The sequence below is a fragment of the Mytilus californianus genome, unplaced genomic scaffold (genome assembly GCF_021869535.1).
Source record: "Mytilus californianus isolate M0D057914Y unplaced genomic scaffold, xbMytCali1.0.p SCAF_1, whole genome shotgun sequence".
NCBI lineage: Eukaryota > Metazoa > Mollusca > Bivalvia > Mytilida > Mytilidae > Mytilus > Mytilus californianus.
The window spans coordinates 112,578,203-112,591,627 of NW_026262581.1; the positions used below are offsets into that span (position 1 = coordinate 112,578,203).

The 13,425-nt window shown below is 36.8% G+C and overlaps 1 long non-coding RNA gene across 1 annotated transcript in view; it reads left to right on the plus strand.

The window, feature by feature from the left end:
- The window catches only part of LOC127711450 (uncharacterized), a 344,411-nt gene that overhangs the window by 72,350 nt on the left and 258,636 nt on the right, over positions 1–13,425 (plus strand). The gene's annotated exons all lie outside the window — the stretch shown is intronic.

Genomic DNA, 13,425 nt, shown 5'->3' on the forward strand with positions numbered 1-13,425 from the left:
TAGTGAAAATTTAAGGTTGCTAATAACAATATCTCTGGTTTTGGTATGTCTTCCTTTTCTGATCACTTCAAGTACAAAGATTTTGATATCTTTGATTCTTCGCTGGGTAGACTTGTTCCCATTTGTGACAAATCTTTTTCATCTTTATTGGGAACAAAGCCAGTAGATGGTCTTCGTCTCACTCAAACTGTTTGGGCAAAGACTGAGAATCTCCTTTGTAGTGCTTCTCCAGTTCTTGGCACAGCCGAACATTTTCTAGCTGCAACCGGACATTTGTTTAACAGCGAAGATTCGGTTGTTCCAGCAGAAGTACGATCTTTTTTACTTCAACTGGATAAAGCTCTAGGTTCATCTCAGTTGCTTTAATGGGTTCTATTGCTAATTGCACCCTATCTAAAAGAGTAGAGTTTCTTGAAAAAACTTCTGTTGCTGAGTCTTTGAAAGATTTTTTACTGAAATCTCCACTTTCTGACAAGATGTTTGGTTTACCCTTACAGCAGGTTCAAGAGGAACTCAGGAAAAATCCTCCTCCTGTCAAAGTCAATGTACAAGTTAACAATGGCAAGAGGTCGGTTAATGCTACATCTAGTTCTACTAGTACTTCTGTTTCTGGTGGTCCTCCTTCTTCTGCTAAGAAAAGGAAGAATAACTACGGCAAACCTCAGAACAAATCCCATAACTCCGGTAAAAGCTCAGGTAAGACTTCTGGTGGTTTTAAGGGCCCCAAGAAATCTAGGTCTAGTACCTAGGTACTTGCCCCCTCGTACGTTATTGACAGCTTCCCCAGTGGAAAATTTACAAGTTTCTCAAAAATCAATACCAGTAGGAGGGAGGTTAATTTTTTTCCTAAATCAGTGGAAGAAAATTATCTCAGACTGTTATGTGCTGTCAATATTTCGAGGGGGATTAACACTTCAGTTCAAGAACCCACCTCCTCTGTCTGCAGTTCCGATAAGTTTGTCTCATACTCAAGACCCAGTCAAGTATCAACTTCTATCAGTAGAAGTAGAAACTATGTTACAGAAATCTGCAATAGAGGAGGTGTCGCTCTTAACTCTGTCTCCGGGATTTTATTCCCGTCTTTTTCTGGTTCCAAAGAAGACGGGAGGAATGAGGCCGGTCATAGACCTATCTATTCTGAACAACTTTCATATTGTTCCCCATTCCAAAATGGAAACCAACAGATCAATCAGGGCTTTAATCCTTCCAGGAATGTGGACTACCTCTCTGGATCTTTCAGGTGATTACTTCCACATTCACATTTCCCATACTTACAGGAAATACCTTCGCTTCGTTTGGAACAACAAAGTTTTCCAGTTCAAGGCTCTCCCTTTTGGCCTATCTACAACCCCTTTGGCTTTTACCAAAATCATGCAGGCAGCTATAGCTCACCTACATTCCCTGTCTTCAGATTCATTCCTACCTGGACGATTCCCTTCTCAAGGAATTTTGCCCAATCAAATTGAAGGTTCAGACAGATTTGGTCATCAATTGCTTTCTGTCCCTAGGCTTCCTAATTTCCTTGAAAAAGTCAGAGATAGTTCCTTCTCAAGACTTTGTTTTCCTGGGAGAACATTTCCTAACCAATCTAGGCGTAGTTCTCCCCCCCCCCCCCCCCCCCCCCCCCCCCCCCAGAGGAAAAAATTACAAAACTATGTCAGAAAATACATTTATTCCTGACTGTTCAATCAGTCACAGCACGTCAATTCTTGCAACTTCTGGGTCTATTGAATTCTCTGGCAGATGTAATTCCATTGGGACGCCTTCACATTCGTCCGCTTCAGTTTTATCTGCACAAGTTTTGGATTCCAGCTTCACAAGAATGGGAAGCATTGATTCCAATCACTCAGCCTCTATTTTCACATCTTCCATTATGGTGGTTAGTACGGGAAAATGTAATGAGGGGCCCCTCAAGTTCTTAGTCTAACTTTATTCACAGATGCCTCCACCCTCGGTTGGGGAGCATATCTGGAGGGGCTTATGTAACGGTTTATTTCTTCCTCTGTGATATTTTATCCTAGGGATAATTTGTCACAGAATTTTTTTTCCAGACATGGTAAGATGACTTAAAACATGATTTAAAAAAAATTATATTTCTAATTACTTTTTTATTTGTACTGAGACACATGTGAGATCTGAAAAAAACTCACTTTTACCTGTATTACACTTACCTTATTTTATATATTAAATTGATCATGATATTATTTCACAATTAAGATCTGTGAAATTACTTCTGGTTTTGTTTCATATGTTTCATGATATTTGTCTTTTAAAAGAATGATATTTACTTTAATATTTCAGGATATTATTTTCAATTATAATCTGTGAAATTATTTCCCATTATAATACATTTATTTGGTTTTTTATTTACTAATTTAGCTTATATTCAAATACACTATTATTAGTACATAGTATTTGCAAAGATTAAGTTTTTTTTATTAATTATTCAATATTTTAACTTCCCAGATAGAATTTCACGGCAATGGATAGTATATCACAGTGAAATATTTTCCTCCGGAAAAAAAAATAACAACTTCTATAACATTTTTTCCCCCAGATGATATTTCATCAAGATATAATTTTGCTTTACACTTACAATCGCGGGAGTCTGGAACCCAGATCTTTTGGAAGAGCATATCAATGTATTGGAAATGAAAGGAGTTCTGTTTGCACTGAATCATTTCCAACTGTCTCTAAAGAATCAGTCTGTCATTCTGGCCACGGACAACACAACAGTTGTAGCTTATCTCAAGAATCAGGGAGGAACTCACTCGCCTTCTGTTTATCAGATAGCCAGAGACATTCTCCTTCTGTGTTTTCAACTCCAGGTTCATCTAGTGGTGAGACATATTGCGGCGCACCTCAATATTCTAGCCGACACTCTATCCAGATCCCTTGCTCCAGTAAACACGGAGTGGGAACTACTTCAAGTAGTTTTCAAAGCTGTGACTCTTCATTGGGGGTCACCTCAGATAGATCTGTTTGCGACCAGTCTGACTCTCAATCACAAACTTCCCACATTTGTGTCTCCGGTTCCAGATCCGAAATCTTTTGCGGTAGACGCAATGAGCCTATCTTGGAAAGGAATGTTCGGGTACGCCTTCCCTCCTTTCAGGTTTCTCTCCTCAGTACTTCAGAAAATAGCAGGGGAGAATTGCAAGATCATAGTTATTGCTCCAGCATGGCCCAAACAGTCATGGTTTCCAGACCTTCTGCGCTTATCATGTGCTTGTCCTCTAGTTCTTCCTCTGAGACCAGACCTGTCTCAAATGAAGGGCAAGGTTCTTTATCAAAACCCAGAAAAACTTCATCTACACGCCTGGCTTCTCTCAGGGTTAGCCTCAGAAAGAGAAGTTTTTCTGAAGGAGCAACCAAGCATCTCACAAAGTCTGTCAGAGACTCCACGAGCCTTGTCTATGATGCAAAATGGTCAATCTTCTCAGATTGGTGTAGTGAGCGGGTAAACGATCCTTTCCAAGTCACTGTACAACAATTAGCAGACTTTCTAGTTTTTCTTTTTGAATCCAAAGGATTATGTCCCTCTACTATTAAGGGATATAGATCAGCTATTTCAAGAACTATTCATATTTCTGGTGGTCCAGATTTTGGAAACAATGAGCATATTTCTCTTTTGGTTCGTAGTTTTAGTCTTGAAAGACCAAGACAAAAAACTTTAGTTCCTAAGTGGGACCTTGGACTAGTTTTATCTTTTTTTAAACTTTCTCCTTTTGAACCAGCAGAAAAAATAGATTTAAGGTTTCTTTCCTATAAATGCTGTTTTCTTTTAGCTTTGGCTTTTGGACGGAGAAGGAGTGAAATCCATGCCTTCTCTCTTTCTGATGCTTGCTTCGATTTAACAGGGATAAATCTTCTGTTTCTCTTTTAACTGATCCTGCTTTTTTGGCAAAGAATTAGATTCCATATAAGAATGCAGTACCAGTCGTGATTCCTGCACTCCCTAGCGATTCTATTTCTGTGCTTTTATGTCCAGTAAGAATCCTTTCTATTTATCTGGATAGAACGTTCTGTTTCTAACTCAAGACTCTTTATTCCTATTAAAAAAGGAATCTCAGATCTGTCTGTTAAAACTATTTCTATACTTGGATATGCAAATGCATATCTTTAGCTTATGGTTCTTCTAAGGCAGAACTTTTGGATAGTTTTAATGTTTAAGCTCATGATGTTAGAGGTATCTCTACATCCTGGGCTCTGTTTAACTGTGCATCTTTAGAAGAGGTACTGTCTGCAGGTTTCTGGAGAAATGAGAACTCTTTTATCTCTCATTACCTCCAATCTATGGCTACTTTTGCCAAGAGTTTATACTCTCTTGGACCTATAGTTTCAGCACAAAGATTGAACTTTCCTCCTGTTTCTTCTGTTACATGGGGATTCAGCTTTACGTTAGATTCTGTTACTCAGAATTTATGATGGTAACGTATTTATAGCTATAAAATAATCAAACTTTAAAGTAAATTTGGATTTAATTAGATAAATACTTACCATCATAAATTATAGGTCCCACCCGCCTCCCCTTCATCCCCTTTCCTTACGTTTCTGTTTTGAGGAAATTGAATGGGAGAATATGGGTACACAGGGGTATATGTCCGGACCAGTGATAGTACGTTTATTTTTAGTCGGGGACATTCCATCTGACCTAATGACACAGTTGGGGTACACTCAGAATTTATGATGGTAAGTATTTATCTAATAAAATCCAAATTTACTTTAAAATTTGATTATTTAAACCAAACCCTATATATATATATATATATACACTACATGTAAAACTTTGAAATGTTGTTTTGTATATTATCATATGATTTGTAATGGAGAACACTTATGTACTATAAGTTAATTTAATAAAGAATCTGAAATCTGTACAAAATCACAATATTTTACCATGATACAATATCAGTATACTTCACTTAGAATTACATTTGAGCGCAAGAAAATCTCTGTTTGTGAATCGGTTGAATCCCAGGGTCGAAGTTCAACATATTAACGGAAAATTTTGCGTGAGTGCTTGTGTGAGCCAAAATTTGTTCCTGTGATAAAAGTTCCAGTGGAACAAATATCACATGAAATATATTCCGGGAGAACTTTTTTCACAGACAATTTCTATTTAATTTGTTCCATCTCTATAAAATAAGTTCCACACTTTACCTGGTGAAATAAGTTCTGGGTTTATGAAATTTGTTCCTTACATTGTGAAATAAGTTCCTATTCAATGAAATTTGTTCCTTACCTGGTGAAATAAGTTCCTAATCTGTGAAATATGTTCCACTGGTTATACAACTTATCTTTAATAATGAGCATTGGCATTAGCACGGCTGGTAATCTACACACGCAGAACAATCGGTTCTGCAATGAAAACCGTGAGAGGATTTTCCGGTTTTGCTTGAGTGGAGTAATTGTCACCGCTTCGAAAGGTATGTACATTTCTAAATCGCAATTTTCTAATTCAACTGGTCAAAATATTGAAAATCGGAGAATGCTATGCTGTGGTGAATACTATAACGAAGAGACTCATGTATCATTTACTGTTGTGCATGGAGTAAAACTCCTACAAAATCAATCGTCCCACGAGTAATTACAGAAAAAAGTGACATTTAACTTTTGAGATGGTTCTATTAACAGACCTACAAGTTCAAATTTAGTTTTTTATCTGTCAACGGGATTGAATGTCGTTTTTAGCGGCGTGCATGCTATCCGAAGTTGGTAGACGTCTTAATAAATTTAAAAACTGCCAATTTTCATTATTTCATGCGTGAGGGGATCGGTTCTGATTGAGGACATCGTGAATGCGTGAGGGGAAGTGCAATCATAATTATCTTTATATCGAAAAATGCAACAATCACTTAAAAGAAAATCAAGTGACTTGCATAGTTTTATTGAAGTTCATACTAAATATAAATTGACAATGGAAATGGAAATGGCTACAACATAAATATAAGTGGTTTAGATTTATGATTGACTATGTCTTTTGTACGCGTGCATGTATTAAGACTTAAATCTATGTTTTAGATGGATATAACACGCCACCAATGCCTGCAGTGTGATAAGTCATATACTCAACGTCAAAAGCTGAACTTCCATGTAAAGCTGGTACATGAAAACACACTAGACACAAAGTGCAGCTACTGTGACAAGACATTTTCATCTAAAGATAATAAAAGAAGGCATGAATCTGTGGTTTACATGGAAGCCAATCCTTTACAGTGTAATACAAATGATTGTCAGGAGAGTTTTCGACTTTGTACCGTCTCTGGGCGCATATAAGACATAAGCATTGAGTAGGCTTGGCTCCCATGTGGACCACAGATTCATGCCTTCTTTTACTATCTTTAGATGACAATGTCTTGTCACAGTAGCTGCACTTTGTGTCGGGTATGATGTCATGTACCAGATTTACATGGAAGTTCAACTTTGGACTTGAGTATATGACTTATCACACTGCAGGCAATGTTGGCGTGTTCTATCCATATAAAACATAGATTAAAGTCTTAATACATGCACACGAGAAAAAAACATAGTCAATCATAAATCTAAACCACTTATATTTACGTTGTAGCCATTTCCATTGTCAATTTATATTTAGTATAAACTCGAGTCAATAAACTATGCAAGATACTTGCCTTTCTTTGAAGTCATTGTTGCATTTTTCGATATAAAGATATGATTGCATTCCCCTCACGCATTCACGATGTCCTCAATCAGAACCGATCCCCTCACGCATGAAATAATGAAAATTGGCAGTTTTTAGATTTATTAAGACGTCTATCAACTTCGGACAGCGTTCACGCTGCCCAAAACAACATTCAATCCCGTTGACAGAAAGACAAAAAAAATTGAACTTGTAGGTCTGTTAATAGAACCATCTCAAAATTGAAATGTCACTTTTTTCGGCAATTACTCGTGGGACGATTGATTTTGTAGGAGTTTTACTCCATGCACAACAGTAAATGATACATGTGTCTCTTCGTTAAAGTATTCACCACAGCATAGCATTCTCCGATTTTCAATATTTTGATCAGTTGAATTTGAAAATTTCGATTTAGAAATGTACATACCTTTCGAGGCGGTGACAATTACTCCACTCAAGCATAACCGGAAAATGCTCTCACGGTTTTCATTGCAGAACCGATTGTTCTGCGTGTGTAGATTACCAGCCGTGATTAGTGAGTTTAAAGTTATCATTCAAGTACATTATAAAAAAAGCACTACATTGATAATATATAATAATAAAAAGTGTAAACATCCAATATGGATCCTTTGGAGTATAGGAAAATATTTAATTACATTCTTGAAAAAAAATATCCAAATGAAACAAATGATGCAGAAAAAAGAAGAATTCGAAAAATCACACAGAAAAATTTCATAGTTGAAGATGAACATTTGTATTATATTGAGAAGGACAAAACTACTGGTCAGTTAAACAAAAGACTTGTCGTTACAAAAGACAAAGTCCAAAGTATTTTAAACTTGTGCCATGACCATAGTGGGCACCAAGGTCTTTATAAAACTGTCTATAAGATAACAGAAAGATATTACTGGAAAGGTATTGTGAGTGATACAAAGCAATATGTTCAACAAAGTGAAAATTGCCAAAAACAAAACAAGGAGGCTAAAACTGCAAAAATTAAATAGTCACGGTGTTTAAATTTTTTATCACCGTTGTTAATCTTAATTTTAATCTAAATTGTGCATTTGTTTTTTAATCATATTATCTACTTACAACAGATATGCTGACTTAATTTGATATTTCAAAATTTTTTAACTCTTATAACGGGAATTTATCTGACTTTTTTTTAAACAATTTATATCGGAACGAAATTCATGGAGCTGTGATATTTGTTCCGGAACTTATTTCACATTTGGTTTAAAAATTAGTTCCGGAACAAATTTTACAGGGCTGGAACTTATTTTCTGTGATATAAGTTCTGGTGGAACATATTTTCTATGAAATAAGTTCCGGCGGAACAAATGTCACGCCGGAACAAATTTTTTATTACACTTGCGTTGCTTTACATCGAGGCCACAGCTTTTCAACCAATCGGGGAATGTTTAGTTGGGGCATACATCTATTTTTACTGCAGGTTTTGGCATATTTAAATCGGAATTATAGAAAAAATGGAATGTTGTTAGTAGATACAAAACAGAAAATGATGAACGCTTTTAGCAAAAGATAAATTGGACTCGGGGGTCTGTGTATTCACATTATTTTTACAACTCTCCTTACTCTTGGGAAGCGTGTGCTTTACATCGACGCCACAGTAGTTCAACCAATCGGGGAATGTTTATTTGGGGCATACATCTATTTTTACTGCAGGTTTTGGCATATTTTAATCGAAATTAGAGAAAAATGGAATGTTGTTAGGAGATACAAAACAGAAAATGATGAACACTTTTAGCAAAAGATAAATTGGATCGGGGTTCTGTCTATTCACATTATTTGTAGAACTCTCCTTACTGATGGTAAAATATGGAATTTCCGTGACCTAAATGGTTCGCGAAAATTAATATTTTTATATACTAGTATAGTAGACATATAGTAACAATATTTTATTGGCACAAACGCATTTACAATAAATGGTAATGACCGAATGGATAAACGTGGTAGTAAAATACAAACAATTATGTAAATATAAAATACATGTATAATGAAAATCTATTGCAATAGATTACTTCTCGCATTTAACCTAGTGATGGTTCTGGTTTTTTCTAAAAAAAATATTCTGATCCCCAATTTGATGAAAAAAAGATTCTGGTCAAGCAGATGACAAAAAAAAAATTCTAAATCCAGATTTTCCCCATACCTTGTAGTGTTAAAAAATATTGAAAAAAATAATTTGATTGATAGCATTGAAAAACTAAAAAAAAATTCTGACTCAGACAAAAAACCATAACCCCCCCCCCCCCTTGAAGTTAAGGACCAGTCAAAAGTCTGGAGTATTTCAACCTTTATACAACTACAGAATGGGATGCATAGGACACAAGGACCGACAAACACGTGATATACCCCATCATCTCTATTTACCACTGGATACGACCTCAGAGGTCGACCTCTGAACAGTTGGGGCAAGTATGTACACAATATTCAAGCTTGATACAGCTCTGAATTTGGATAGTGATTAAATATTTGACACATTATAGATTTCTGACACAGAATAATTGTGGTCAGACAACTTAAAAATTTGAAATGGGACATTTAATCTACTTAATGGTCCAATATCCAAAATCTAATTCCATGGTTAGATTCAACATATAAAAGCAAAAACCATGAATTCAAACAAAGTTTAATTTTGGACCCATAATAGCTAGGGCAGTATTAGAAAAGTCTTGTTTTTGGCCCCTATTTGGCCTCTAGTTTCTTAACAATTAAAGCCACAACCCACAAAATCGACCCCAACCTTCTGTGTGTGGTATGGAACCTTGTGGTACAATTTCATAGAGATCCATTGACTAATACTTAAGTATTTGTCTGGAAACCAGAAAAACCTTGTTCCTCTCCCCCCCCCCTTTTTGCCCCTCATTCCTGAACGGTTTGAGCCATAACCCCCAGAGTCAAACCCAACCTTCCCTTTGTGGTATGGAACCTTGTGTTCCAATTTCATAGAAATCCATAGACTAATACTGAAGAAGTTGTCCATTAACCAGAAAACCTTGTTTCCCCCCCCTTTTTTACCCCTAATTCCTGAACGGTTTGGGCCATAACCCCCAAAGTCAATCCCAACCTTCCCTTTGTGGTATGGAACCTAGTGGTACAATTTCATAGAGATCCATACATTTATACACAAGTTATTGTCTGGAAACTAGAAAAATTCCTTTTTGGCCCCTTTTTGACCCCTAATTTCTAAACAGTTCGGACCATAACCCCAAAAATCAATCCCAACCTTCCTTTTGTGCTATTGAACCTTGTGATTAAATTTCATAGAGATCCATTTACTTATTCTTAAGTTATTGTTTGGAAACCAAATGTCTTCGGACAATGATGACATGATAGCAATATGCGAATGCAAATTTTTTGCGGTAATATAAAAATGATTGAATATGAAAATATATGGTCTGCATTAGCTCTGGGAACAGTATGTCAATATATATGTTCCTGATTAACTGTATCATCAGTAAAAATAGAGATTTTATATTAAGGTAGCTGGGGTGTCTTCCTTCATTTGGATTTTGAAATAGCAAATAACAACTGGTCTAGATCTTTAATGAAATGTGCAAATTTCGAGTGTAGTTTGTAAATCATGTGCAAGACTTTTCATGTTGATATAGAAAATTATGTGTTTTATCATATTTACGACTGTATTTTACAAACAAGAGGCTGTCAGAGTGACAGCAAACCGGATTTTCCTGCAGAGGTCGAACCCTGAACAGTTGAGCAAGTATGGACACAACATTTAAGCTTAAAACAGCTCTGAATTTGGATTGTGATTGAATATTTGACACAGCATAGGTTTGTGACACAAAATGAATGTGGTCAAATAACTGAAAATTTTGAAATTGGACATTTACTTATTATGGTCCAATATCCAAAATCTAAGTACATTGTTAGAATTAGTATATCAAAGAACCCCAAGAATTCAATTTTTGATGAAATACTTTTTAATTACTCCATTTCTGTTCAAAGGGAAATAACTCAATTCATATAATAACAATATTCAAAATCTAAGTACATTGTTAGAATCAGCATATCAAAGAACCAGGAGTATTAAATTTTTTTATGAAATCAAACAAAAGTTTAAATTTAGGACCCTTCGGACCTCAATGTGGACCAATTTGATAAACGAGCCCAAAATCCAAAATCTCTAAATACATGGTTAGATTCAGCATTTCAAAGAACCCCATAAATTAAATTTTTGTTGAAATCAAACAAAGTTTAATTTTGGACCCTGATTTGGACCAACTTGAAAACTGTGCCCAAAAATCCAATATTTAAATACAGGTTTAGATTCAGCATTTGAAAGAACCCTATATATATTCAATTTATGTTGAAATGAAACACAGTTTAATTTTATCCATATACTTGTTAATTATACCATTTCTGTTCAAAGAGAAATAACTCAAACAATAAATCATATAATTACAAGAAATGATTGTAACAGGATGCTGTTACGAAGTCTCCCAAACGAAGCTCCCATAATTCGTAATTCCCAGTGTCGCCTGACATTGGACAAAGTCCAGTGAAAATTGGTTTGGTCCAGTAAAGTTAATGCATTAGTGATGCCTGGGGACTAACCCTGTATATCATTCAAATCATCTTGGCATGACAAACCAGAATATATATGGTTTAGGGGTGGGGATCTCGACCATTTACAAGATACTAGAACATTGGGGGTGGGGGGAACCCCTGGGGACTGACCCTATACATCATTCAAATGTTCGAGAAACGACGAACAGGAATATATATGGTCGAGGGGTGGGGATCTCGACCGTTTACAAGATATTAGAACATTGGGGGTGGGGGGAACCCAATGGGGACTGACCGTATACGTCATTCAAATGTTCGAGACATGATGAACAGGAATATATATGGTTTAGGGGTGGGTATCTCGACCATTTACAAGATATTAGAACTTTCTCAAATGGCAGGAGGTCGGGATGACCCCTGGGGACTAACCCTGTATATCATTCAAACTATCTTGGTATGACAAACCAGAATATATATGGTTTAGGGGTGGGGATCTTGACCACTTACAAGATATTAGAACTTTCTTAAATAGCAGGGGGTGGGGGTGACCCCTGGGGACTAACCCTGTATATCATTCAAACCATCTTGGTATGACAAACCAGAATATATATGGTTTAGGGGTGGGGATCTTGACCACTTACAAGATATTAGAACTTTCTTAAATAGAAGGGGCTGGGGGTGACCCCTGGGGACTAACCCATTATATCATTCAAACCATCTTCGCATGACAAACCAGAATATATATGGTTTAGGGGTGGGGATCTTGACCACTTACAAGATATTAGAACTTTCTTAAATGGCAGGGGGTGGGGGTGACCCCTGGGGACTAACCCTGTATTTCATTTGATGTGCTTTATCATGACAAACCAGAATATATATGGTTTAGGGGTGGGGATCTCGACCATTTACAAGATATTAGAACTTTCTCAAATGGCAGGGGGTCGGGATGACCCCTGGGGACTAACCCTGTATATCATTCAAACCATCTTAGCATGACAAACCAGAATATATATGGTTTAGGGGTGGGGATATCGACCATTTTCAAGATATTAGAACTTTCTCAAATGGCAGGGGGTGGGGATGACCCCTGGGGACTAACCCTGTATATCATTCAAACCAACTTAGCATGACAAACCAGAATATATATGGTTTAGGGGTGGGGATCTCGACCATTTACAAGATATTAGAACTTTCTCAAATGGCAGGGGGTCGGGATGACCCCTGGGGACTAACCCTGTATATCATTCAAACCATCTTAGCATGACAAACCAGAATATATATGGTTTAGGGGTGGGGATCTCGACCATTTACAAGATATTAGAACTTTCTCAAATGGCAGGGGGTCGGGATGACCCCTGGGGACTAACCCTGTATATCATTCAAACCATCTTAGCATGACAAACCAGAATATATATGGTTTAGGGGTGGGGATCTTGACCACTTACAAGATATTAGAACTTTCTTAAATGGCATGGGGTGGGGGTGACCCCTGGGGACTAACCCTGTATATCATTCAAACCATCTTAGCATGACAAACCAGAATATATATGGTTTAGGGGTGGGGATCTTGACCACTTACAAGATATTAGAACTTTCTTAAATGGCATGGGGTGGGGGTGACCCCTGGGGACTAACCCTGTATTTCATTTCATGTGCTTTATCATGACAAACCAGAATATATATGGTTTAGGGGTGGGGATCTCGACCATTTACAAGATATTAGAACTTTCTCAAATGGCAGGGGGTCGGGATGACCCCTGGGGACTAACCCTGTATATCATTCAAACCATCTTAGCATGACAAACCAGAATATATATGGTTTAGGGGTGGGGATATCGACCATTTCAAGATATTAGAACTTTCTCAAATGGCAGGGGGTCGGGATGACCCCTGGGGACTAACCCTGTATATCATTCAAACCATCTTAGCATGACAAACCAGAATATATATGGTTTAGGGGTGGGGATCTTGACCACTTACAAGGTATTAGAACTTTCTTAAATGGCAGGGGGTGGGGATGACCCCTGGGGACTAACCCTGTATTTCATTTAATGGGTTTTATCATTTAGAACATTTTCAATTAAAAAGATTGTGTGTATCACAAACGGTTTTCAATTTATAATCATTTGAAAATTAAAAAAAATAAAATCCCATAGGGTTCTATAGTAAAACCCTCTTTTCTTTTTTCCCCTCAAAGTACCCCTTTATAAACCCCATTGCACAAACAAAAC